Here is a 12,694-nt window from a genome sequence, read left to right on the forward strand (position 1 = left end):
CTAGCCCAGGCCCCATAGCCTCCCACCTGTCTAGCCCAGGCCCCATAGCCTCCCACCTGTCTAGCCCAGGTTCTGGGAGCACAAGTGAAGGAAGTTAACTCTGAGACGATCAATGCACTTCCTCTCGTGAGCTATAAAGGCACTTTAAAGTAAAAGACACACATAAGACCTCTTGACCTAGTATACCTTTTGTCTTTAAGTGAAATTTACTTTATTTTCCTGTCAACTACAATTTTCACTAGAGACGCCTGACTTCTTTACAGCATAATAAAGTTTTGTCTATGGCTACAATAAAAAGCTTCCATAATGTCCATGATCTGCACATTCTAATTTTTAAATTGCATCTGAAAATCAGCAAAAATGGCAAGCTGATGTTTAGGCCTGGAAACCAAGTTTTCAGGCTTTTCCCTCCCCCATGTGGTTCCTGTCTTTTAGGGTCAGTTTCATTATGTAAAAGTTAAGTATAAAAGAGAGGCTTGCATAAGCTAAATAAAGTTCATGTGTATTTCACGTTGATATATTTTGCTTTTTGAGAAAATTGGTTATTCTTGTCTTTCTTTTGGGGAGATAAAAATATTCTAAAATATATTGTATATATTGAAGTATAATCCGACCCAAATATCAGGTGAGGCACCTAATTCTACCACCAGGACTGCATAAAAAATGTGCTGAAAAACACAGCTTATACGCGAATATATAGTGTACTCCTCTCCCACACCCCTTCTCGTTAGAATTAAGCTTTAATTACTTGGCCAAGTGCAAAGAAAGCATTACTTGGCCAAGTGCAAAGAAAGGGCATGAACACTGCCGAGAGTGCAGGCAACCTCTTTCTGTTCTTTTCCCTGCTTCCCAGGCCTGTTCCTGTCCCCAGAACCCTCCCCACCCTCCTCACTATCCAGAGTTGCGGGAGCCGGAGCCATAATGGGCTCAGGCGGGAGCCGGAGCCATAATGGGCTCAGTAGCATCCCATGTGGAGATCAGTAATTTTGTACCTTCCTTGCTATTCCATAACAACATCAACTGTGGAATGAGCCAGCCTTACAGCAGGTCCAGGGCAGTGAGGGAGATCGGGAGGAAGTGGAGAAAGCATTGCTGACTGATTTGCAAAAGGTATGTGACAGAACTCGATACAACTAAATCTTCTTTCATTATAAAGGCAGGTATCAAATATGATCATTGTATTGTTTGGTTCAAATGTTAAACGCCAACTCTAGCCTAAAGCAATTGATTACATAAGCAATGAATAGAGGGTTAACAGTGAGATTCCGGAATGTCATCCACAGGCCTTAGGTTTATTTTTCCAGTAACTATTTACTGAACAACCACCTGTGCCCGGGCCCAGCTGGCACTGAGGACATGATGAAAATCAAGACACCACTGAAGCCCTGCTTTCAGGAAGCTTACAGTCTGTGGGTCTGAGATTTCAGCAAATGAAAATTCACTCCCTCCTCAAAGAAAATGAACGATGAGTTACAACACGGCCTTATCACATAGATTCCACATGTCAAAATGCAGATGTCACTGTTTGAAAGAGAAATTTGCTTAGTCTTTCAGTAACTGGTTGCTGATAGGCTACATTCTGTATGTGTATAGCAGTGGTTCTCAACCTTCCGAATGCCGGGACTCTTCAGTAACTGTATTCCAGGTTTGTGATCACCTCATGTTGGGGTGACCCCCCAACCATAAAATTATTTTTGTTGCTACTTTCTAACTGTAATTTTGCTACTGTTATTAATCAGGTGACCCCTGTGAAAGGGTTGTTTGACCCCCTAAAGGGGTTGCCACCCACAGGTTGAGAACCGCTAGTCCACAGTATAATTTTTGCACTTGGAACTTGACAAGATTAGAATGAAAAAATACTAAAACTCCACATTCACTGCTTACAATATTAATACTGAGAGAGGGCACTGGTGTCCAGTCTGTGGTCATTCTCGGCTCCCTCAACATATCCCAAGCTCTGCTTAGGTAAATATGCTTGTTACCAATCCAGAGGGAACCAAGTTCGTTGCTTTGTCCACTTGCCTTGAAAGAAATGCCTGGTTTGGGCCACAGGGCACTGTGCTAATGTGGGAAACAAATAGTGATTGGGTTTCTGCTGCCCTTGGCACGTCCTTTCTCCCAGTCCTCTGACTGCTCTGTCGATGGAATCCTGACTCCGTTCTGAGCCACTAGACGTAAAGTAAGTTCTCTTACGAGACTGCTGCAAAACCTCCCATTTCCTTCAAGTTACCTTGAGAATCGTGGTCTAAGAACCTGATGTTTGGAGCTTCAAGAACTATCTGGGACCATGAGACGGCAAGAGTTGAGTGGCCATGGCAATGCATTGAGGATGGCAGAACAGAAGTCTAGACAGACATAGGTTCTTCATGGTCCTTGGCCTCAGATAACTAAATGAAATCATATGACTGTTTAACCAACCAGGTTGGATGCCTTCTCATTCACAGCAAACATATGTGAACTGGTAAAGCTGATAAATAGCTTTTTTTTTTTTTTTTGGTTAAACATCGATAAGGTCTTGCATAATCAATATCAAAGCCCCCCCCCCTTAATTGTTGTACTTTTAAAGTTTCATTGAACAGACCATGGAAAGTGTTTCCAAGCTGGAAGCATCCCTTGCCAGGTATGCCTAGATGACTTGACTCCACCTACACTGGACACGCATGGTGCGGGTGGGGTGGGGGGCAGGGGTGGACATGATTTAAGTAGAGAGGTTTTGAGGAAAGGGGATGAAACTGAGAAAAAGAATGAGACATAAAAGTTGCGGTACTTTAGTAGCCACGACATTTCTGGAAATAGAAATGACGATGTCTAAAATGTAACCAGACTCAGACAACGGAGTTGGGGGTCTACGCTTGGGGAGGAGAAGGGGAAAGAGGGCAGAAAGGAGGGAAAGTGCTTACAAAGACAACCCTGGACGGACTTCTAGGGAGTTTCAAATAAGTCTTAGCTTTGGGGGAAAAGGATCTAAATCTGCCCACCAAACACATCCTCAGAATGTGTGGATTCAATTACTGAGCAAGACAGACCACTAGCAGCCAATATGCTATTCCTGGAATTTCCATGCAAAGCGAATGTACAGATGTTAGCATAAAAGCCGAGCTGTCTCAAATGCAGTTGAAGCTAGCGATCCAGGGAGAAGATCAGAAGAGATAAAGAATTAAACATGCAATAAAAGAGCCCATTACATGCATGACGTGGGGATCGGACAGCCAAAGTCATGTGACACTCAGATGCTAATAATGATGGCATGTATGGGCTAAAAAAAATGGGCAAGGGCACAGAGTAAAACAAATACTATATTAAAATCACTATCTCTGTGGGCAGGCTGTAAAAATCCTATTATTCTCATTGAAAAATAATTCATTAAACAGCACCCCAGCAGGATGTGGAGAACAACTCACAGCATTCAAAGATACTGAGCGGCAGGGGGCAATAAACTTTATAAAAACTATTAAAGCATGCAACAGAGCAAGATAATACAAAGTGAAAACAATGGAAATGCCAGCCCAATTTATAAAATAACCATCTTAAATACATAAATGCAAGCACTTCACGGGAAACACGCACGCTTATCGCATTAAAATGCACAGTTTCCAAAGCCCTTGAGATGCCAAAGCTGACCTGCGACAGGGCAGCAAAGTACAAACCAGCAGGGGCCACGTGGAAAAGCTGGTCCAGCAGAGCTTCCCACCAGGTCACCTACGCCAAGGCCGTGGGGTTTGCAGGGATCAGAGACATCGCTCCAGTTACAGATCCAAAGGTGAGAAGCAAACACGGCCACATGCTTTCCATAACCAGGGATTTATGGGAATGTCAATAAGCTTTCCCCTAGGGAGCTTGGAGAACCTTGAGTCTAGCCCCGTGTCCCTCATATTCCTGGACAGCTGGGTAAGTCCTTCTACTGGAAGATCTGTCCCACAGTGATGTCTAGCTAAGGGTCATTTTAAAGGGCAGAAGGCTTCAATAAACCCTTCATTATCCCCAAACTGTTTCCCTCTCATGCTATAGAACTGCCTGCTTTCCTTTGAGAGTTTAAACCTCCTTTTAAAAATAATTTCTTTGTAATTCATTAGACGCATTTTATTGGTAGGTCTTCTTTGAAGTGGCTAAAGCTCTCTGCTGAAAACTGTCCCAAATGTGCACACTCCGGGTTCACCCCTGCTACTTCCCTTGGGGAGGAGGGGTGAGGAAGGAAGGTGGCAGTGGGAGTTATGCCAGGGGAGAGAGCAAACAGGAAAAATCTTGGTGTCTCGGGCATCGCCCTTGCACATTTAAATGGTGTGCAAGACAGGAAGGAACCCCAACGGTGAATGGAACAAGCCTGCGGCTTCAGAGAAGCTGTGCTCAAATGGAGTGACTTCCAGTCCACATCCATGACTCTGAAACGGCCAAGAAACAATGACACTTGTGTTTCCATGAGCTTTGTTTTTATTTCAGCAAAAGTATTTCTTGGCTTTGAAAAACATAACCATACTATCTGGAATCTTTAACTCACAAGATGCAAGGTACAAATGGCAGGAGCCAAGATAAGACACTTACAGAAACTGATGCAGCCACTAACACATGCCAACAAGCATTTACGACATTTTTCTAATTTAGTCACAACAAATGTATCCACACAATAAAATTGTGATGAACCACCTTTTCCAATCAACAGCCAAGCCCTCTTTCTGTCTCAATCTCTTTATGGGTACTAGAGATAAAAGATCTATGCTTGTATTCTTCTTTTTTTTTTCAACAAAATTATGCCCTTAAGTATTCTTCTAATTCTTCAGTAAAGAAAGATAAATCACTTAAACCAAATTTTTGTTTTAAAATTCAAAATGGGTTGAGACTTGAAACTTTAGATTTTAAGATAGAATAAAATGCTATGACTATGTGCTAAATACCTGAGGCTCAGCAGATAGACCATTAATACGTGTTTTTGAGATTGTTTGATTTCTGTAAATTCAAGTATTGCAAAAAATATCAAATAAAATGAAATTCAAATATTGCTCCATTTGGAGATAATTTGTTTCAGAAACTTTCAGACTATATAAAGTCATTGCATTTCCTTTCACAGGCATATAACAATTCAAACCAGGATTAGAATCTCGGACAATGTATTTATCTGTTGCTTTCACGGTTTTAGACTGGATTAAAGTCATGGGACAGGAGAACCAGAAGAGGCTGGTAAGTCCTGTCAGGAACCTGATGTGTGACACTGGACTATTGCCAGCAATGGAGGAGAAGCACAGGTTCAAAGTGATGCATTTAGTCTCCATCTGAGCAGGGCACCGCTGTGTTTAACTCGACCTGTCAAGAGATTTGGTTGATGTGCATCCTTGTTTGCTAAGGGCGACATTAGGTTTCTAGCAAGGCATGGGCTTTTTTCTTCTTCCCATGATGGCTTACATTCTGGTTGTACCAGATTTTGAAAATGTGGGTCCACTCTATTGTTCCTACATGGGCTATGACTGAACCGGGCCGAACTGGCTTGAAGCCCTGGTTTCTTTAGGTGTAAGATCATAGATGAGACTGGTGTTGATCTGTTATTAGAAGGAACAATAATTCTTGTGAATCACAAGAATAAAATCATCTCTTCTCTGCTCTAGTTATTCTGAAATTCCCTTTACAAGCCCCTTGAGCTAATACTTTCAAGATTTGTCAGATAAGAGTCAGAAGAATTCATCATTAGAAAAAAGAATCTATAAGTTAATTCACTACCATGCTAAAGTAGAATTTTACCGAACTGAACAGAATGTTTGGGTTTCCGTGTTAACTTTGCATGGAGTCTAAACTATCTGGTCACCTTCACCCAGAAGGAACCCTGGTGGTGTCGGGAGTGATGATTTGAGCCACTAACCACAAGGTCAGCAGTTCAAAATCCTAATCGGTCTGTGAAGGAAACAGGCGTCTCAAAAACCCAAAAGGGCAGTGCTACCCTGCTCCATAGGGTCACTGTAAGTCAGAATTGACTGGATGGCAGTGAGTTTGGTTTAAATGTTTGTTAACTTTCAAAATAGCATTGTATGCTGGCCCTCTTTCCTTTGAACACAGAAAGGCTACTCAACAGGCAGTAGTACTGATAACTCATTCACCGAAAAACCACACTGCTAACTCTGCAGAAGGCAATCAAACGTTTCAACACATAATAACTAAATTGAAAAAAATCTTGTACATAAGTACAAAATAGTTATGTATGTTTAATTATTTAGGAAGTGGAGAGTACATACCTTACAGGTACATAAAACAAGTATTTCCAAAGAAAAATGACCTAAATCCTCAGGTTAGTAAATATAAAGCTTTCTGTTCCTGGGTAATAAGATTTTGCCACTTACACTTTTCCACGCCGCTATTCTGGACCAACATTTACAATCTTACTTAATTTGCATATTCTCGTGTCCTCTATTCATATGTATCATACTGCTGTTTTTAGGTGCCATTAATTCGGTTCGGACTCATGGCAAACCTATGTACAAACACCGGCCCCTCCTGCAGCACCCACACAATTGTTCCTCTGCTCTCGCCCATTGTTGCGGTCCTGACGGCGGCTCCTCCTGCCCGGGGCATTGTCTTCTTTGCTTCCCTTTCCAGTACTAAGCGCGATTCCGTCTCCCGGCCTGGTCTCTCCTGATTACGTCAAAGTCTGAAGTATGTGCGATGAAGTTCTCTCCCCCTTGCCTCCAAGGAGTCATCTGGCTATATTTCCACGGCACTTTCAATATTTTTGGCTAGCACCATTATTTAAATCTACCAATTCTTTTTCCATCTTCCTTATTCCATGTCTGGCTTTCACATACATATGAGGCGATTGCAAAAACTGTGCTTTGGGTCAAGCCCACCTTAGTCTTTAAAGTAACAGTCTTGCTTTTCCGCATTTAGGAGTCCTTGTAATATGTTATTTGATCTCTTGACTGCTGATTCCATGAGCATGGAATAAGATGAAACCCTTCAAAAATTCAATCTTTTCTTCATTTATCATGACCAACGTTACTGGACCCATGTTACCTACTGGTCCAGTTATGGATATTTGTGTTTTCTTTACATTGAGTTATATATATTAATCCATCTTAAAGGCTGCGATCCTAGACTTTCATCACCAAGCCCTTCAAATTCTCATTTTGGGAAGCAGGGCTGTGTCTTCTGCATACGACAGGTTAATAAGCCTTACTTAAATTCTGATGTAATATTCTTCTTCATATAAGGAAGTACTCCCCCCAAAACCTGATGATCATTTGGGGTTTTTTTTGTTTTTTTAAGTGAAGAGGCTCTTTCATTTGGAGTTTGTTCCACCAGGTCAGACTGTTCATCAAGCATTCTATTTAGAGGTTCTGAAAAGACTGTGTAACAGTGTGCAACTAAAAAGGCCTGGTTTGCTTGCGGCTGTTTTTGCCACCACAACATTGCACCTGCTCACACAGCCATCTCAGTGCTCCAGTTTGGAGCCAAAAAAAAAACCCCAGCATGCCTCTCTTGCCCCACGCACCTTACACAGCTGACCTCACTCTGTATGACTGTTTTGTTTCTGCAAACGAAGAAGGACATGCAATTTGACAAAGCAAGTTGACAAAGTAGAAGAGGTGAAGAAAAAAACAAGGGAGGTGCTGTCAGCCAGCCAAACAGATGTGCTTGAAAAATGTTTCCAAGAATGGAATCGCAGATTTGACCAATGTATTAAGTGCAATGGAGAGAACTTTGAAGGTGATAGGTTGCTTTGTAAAAATAAATAAATAGCTTTAAAAAAAATCTGGTTTTTGTGGGGGGTGGTACTGCCTCATATAACTCGGCTTCTCTGATTATTTTTTCAGAGGAGGCAACCCTGCCACACACTTTTCTCGATTTTAAACCAAGCAGTAGTCCCTTTTTCTGTTTGTACAACTGCCTTTTGATCCATGTATAGGCTCTGCATGAGCACACTGAAGAATTCCCATTCTTCTCAAGGCTATCCATAGTTTACCATATAATCTATTATATACTACATTTTAATTTTTAAATATACACATTAGATTTTCTTAAAACAAGCATTCACGGACAAATCTACATGTAGAAATGAAATTTGAGTTTTATCCTATTTTAAATTTCCAAAAACCAACACATGTTTTTTTTTTTTGGAATCCACATAGACCAAAACCGGCCTGGTTATTTATTTATATCATTCAATAGGACTAAAATCTGCCTGTCTCCAAAATTTGCAACCAGGCATACTTTTCCTAATAAGAACTGATTTTACAAGGTCCTTTCTGGCCAAGAAACTTTCAACCACTATCAACTAGTCAGACACAATGTGCGATGATTAGACCCGAGTATATAGATTATGTAGCATAAACTGCTAGTTAAACATTATAGCATGCTTCATTTTAATCATGTAGCTTTCATCTTCTTTGAACACCCTTTTAGCATCTCTTGAAAAAAAAAAAAAGAGGCGCTAAAAAAGCTGAGCTACTGCTGAACACTTACAAGCTGATGCTGCTATACTGATGCTGCTTCGCTTCACTGCCCCCACCCTCATGGAAAGAAAAAAAAAAAAAGACTGCCTTCAATACTTTAAAGTCTAATCATTTTGGCTTTAAATGAAACCAACACTATCTTCAGTTGAAAGGTCAATTTGAATCAGGGTTGAAATGCAATCATCTGCCATACTCAGATTTATCATTATTATGATTATACATTTAGAATCATAACAATAAATAAATGGCAGGCTAGTAAAAAATGTAATGGTATGTGTTAATTCATGTTTAATTACAGAGTTAATTTCTGTTAGGCCAAACACTAACATAATTTAAACAAATTTCTACAATCCTGAAAAAATTTGAAAGGGTCATTAACAACCCTCAGTATGCAAAAAGCCACCTTGCTAGAGGGAAGGGTGTGTGTGTGAGGGGCAGGGATCCTTGAAGAGCTCACTGATAAAGATCAAAGAATACAGCCTTTCATATGGATTCCTACTCACTGTAAGCAAAATGAAAGTCCTCACAGCAGAGTCAATAGGGTGGCAGCAAATCAGTAAAAAAACAAAAGCGAACCAAAAGCATTAACTTTGCCAAGAATTGTTTGTGTCGGGATCCATCATCAATGCTTCTGGAAGCAGCAGTCAAGAAAGGAACATAACCCTTTGGGCAAATCTGCTATAAAAGACCTTTTAAAAATGTTCAAGTTCAAAGACGTCCCTTGGATGATCATGTACACCTCTCCCAAGTGGAACTATTTTCGACTGCCCAGATGCCTGTGAAATCTGCACAATAAATAAGGAAGACAGCCGAAGAACTGCTGCATTTAAACTGTGGTCTTGGCAAAGGCCATTGAACATATATCACGGACAAATATCTGTATTGGAAAAGTACGGCCAGCATGTTCCTTAGAAGCAAGCCTAGGGGACCTCAGCTCACCAACTTTGGATATGTTATTACCAGAGGAACCTCTCGCTAGAAAACGTCACCATCCTTGGGGTCAGTAAAACAAAGGAAGACCATCACCCAGCTGGATCCACACAGCAACTGCAACTGGCCAGGGCACCTTTGGTTCTGTTGTGGATCAGGTGGCTTTGAGTCATCAAAGGCAGTTTACAACTCATAAGCGATCATGCATCACAAAGTCCAGGTAAACAAAATACCTGGTGAGGCTGTTTATATGTTTAAAAAAGAAAAAAGATGTATACGTTTCGAAATTCAGAGAGGTTAATAGAAGCAACTATGTTCTAACTGTTCTATGACCATATTGTTTGAGAACTTTTTAACATGGTGTAGCTTTTATAATTTTATGGTAAGTGGAGAATTTTCAATTCCTTTGTAAAATACATAACTAGAAAGAAAAATTTAACATAAAGCCGTTTTTAAATGATAAACTAATTTTATTGCATCTGTTTGAGGTGGTTCAGTAATGTATTTTTATTAAAAATTAGAATACAGAATGGTCTTTAAGCTTCAAACATAAGGCACAATCACTTCATCATACACACGAGGTCAGAGAAATCAGGAAACTCGCCCAAAGTCAGATAGATACACAGCCACTAGGCCTATTTTCAGCCAATATTCCTTCCAATTCGTCCTTAGGTGTGAAAATTAGAAAGCAAGGGATATCGTATTCAAGCATCAGATACGAAGGTAGCTAATCAGATATAGAAGTCATATAAAGTCAAAGACCAGAGATAACCAAGATCTCCATGCGCAGGAGCAAATCATCAGATCTCGTCAAAAACTGAGCACTGCCCTTCATTCCCCTGAACCATACACCTTTCATTACTATGCCAACAAAAACGATCTGGTTTGCTTTTGATAGAAGTCTTTATGCAACATTGTACAGACTGTTCTAGCCAGTGACACGCATGAAGAAAAAGATATTAAAACGATAGCGCTTGGAAAGAAATAACTACTATTACCTTTATTTACGAATGACAAGATAGTATACATACAAAATTCCAAGAAATGCACAAAGTAGGATCTAGAACAAGCAAATTAAGCAATGTTTCCGCCTACGAGATCAATACATAAAACTCATATGACTTTTCATAGACTATCAACACACGATGTGAGGGCTACAGCTAGGGAACCAAGAAGGAAGCCGATTCCCTTCAGGACACACAATAAAAAGTACAAAAGGCATACAATTATCTAAAGAAACACAAGGTCCACATGCATATCTGTTTGTACGATCTTAAGGGATTAAAGAATATCTGAATAAATGGAAGGAAATGCCATGCTCATGGATTGGAAGGTTTTGATAAAATTTCAGTTCTCTTTACTTTAAAATTTCTATCTAAAAATCCCTGATTTTTTAAAACATGAAATTAAAGAGTTGACCCCAAAAATGTATATGAAGATGTAAATGAGCTGAATTAGTCATAGCTATAAGAACACATCTTCACACAAGACCTTGTCCTCTATATTTCAGAGTGGTATTATTTGAAATAGCCCCAAACAAAACCAATTCAAATGTTTACCAACTGGTTGATAAACAAAAGGCAGTATATTTACAACAAAATACTACTTGCTACTGAAAAAGGAACAGACTCTCAATATAGTCAACAATTTGATTGAACCTCAAAAACAAGAGACTAAAATAAAAGAAGCTAGACGCAAAGGTTACATCTGATTACGATTACCTGAAATGTTCACAAGGGCAACTCTAACAGAACCAGGTAGAGGCGCACTTGCTGGGGTGAGGAGCTAACGTGGACAACGAATGGGCAAAAGTGAGTTTTTATGGGAATGAAAGTGGAGTTTTTCATTTTTGAAAGTGAAGTTTTTTGAAAAATATAATTCCAGTTAATGGACAAAAATTTAAAGTGTGCCTTTTTTATCCTCTGCTTCTTAAAGCTTTTCATTTTACTGTGGTAGAAGCCATAGACGGAAACATTTGTCTCTGCAACCACTTTAATCTGTACGACACAGTGGCGTGGAGGACATTTGTCAGGTTGAACTGCCTTCACTACTCTCCTTTATCAAACTTTTCATCGTCCTGGAAACTCAGTATCCATGAAGTCATTCTCCCTGAGCACCAACTCTCGTTTTCCCCTTTGACCCATCCCTATTAACCATGAACACGCTATAGCTTATTGTATATTTGCTTTTTATACATATTCGTCCTTTTTTTGTATTTCTTTAAACTGATTTCACTCAATCTACTATTTTCAAAGTTCATCCATGCTGTCCAACCATATAGCAGAAACACCCCCCCTCCACCTATTGGTTAAATAATATGCCATGGTATGGATACACCACAGTGTACTTATATTGACCCACTGATATATATTTGTATTGTTTCTACCTTCTGGCTATGATGAGTATGCTACAATGAACATCCGTATGCAAGTATCTGTATTGAGTCTCTGCTTTCAAGCCTATGGATCAATGCCAAGGAGGGGAATTATGGGGTCATGTGACAATTCCATAAACTTTGAGGAGCTCCCAGTGGATTTGTACTGCAGCTTAACCATGCCATGTTCACTATCCAGCTCCCAAGCACTGAGGAGGGCTCAACTTCTTCCACATCCTTGCCAAGACTTACTTTCCTGTTTGGTTCTCATTGTAGCCACAGTAGTAGGCATGAAGCATGGTGATTTGGTGGTAATCTGCATTCCTTTATGAGTAATGATGTCGGTTATCTTTCTGTGTGCTTGTTGGCCACTGGTCTATAATTTCTTGAATGAAGTATCTATGTAAGCCTTTTGTTCAGTTTTAGAATTGGTTGTAACCTTACTATTGTCGATATTGTTCCCAAACCAAACTCATTTCAAAGGAGTTGATTCTGACTTAATACAGGGATTGTTTGATGATTATGCAACTGTTGAAGTTTACTAAAAAGAATCCTACTGTAAACTTCCAGTGGATGAACTGTGCAGTATATAAACTATACTTATGTGCTTAAAAACGGAACCAGTTAAAATGGCATTCTATGATGCTCACCTTCTCAACACAACTGCTGAAGACAAAGCGGGTGAATAAGCAAATGTGGTGAAGAAAGCTGATGGTGCCCGGCCATCTAGCTCACAAGCAGCAAAGCCTACATGGAAGAAGCACACCAGCCTGTGCGATCCCCAAGGTGTCAAAGGGATCACAGCAAAAAATCATATCATTGTGAACGAGTGGGGGGAGTGCGGAGTGGAGACCCAAAGCTCATTTGTAGGCCACTGGACATCCCCTTTCAGAAGGTAGGAGACGAGCCAGTCAGGGTGCAATACAGCAACGATGAAAAATACAACTTTCCTCTAGTTCTT

General features: G+C 40.2%; 1 protein-coding gene across 1 annotated transcript in view; it reads right to left on the reverse strand.

Moving 5' to 3' along the window:
* The window catches only part of NPAS3 (neuronal PAS domain protein 3), a 984,386-nt gene that overhangs the window by 513,322 nt on the left and 458,370 nt on the right, over positions 1-12,694 (reverse strand). The gene's annotated exons all lie outside the window — the stretch shown is intronic.

This window comes from Echinops telfairi, unplaced genomic scaffold, assembly GCF_000313985.2.
Source record: "Echinops telfairi isolate 266 unplaced genomic scaffold, ASM31398v2 ScPeMD7_18;HRSCAF=68, whole genome shotgun sequence".
Lineage (NCBI taxonomy): Eukaryota > Metazoa > Chordata > Mammalia > Afrosoricida > Tenrecidae > Echinops > Echinops telfairi.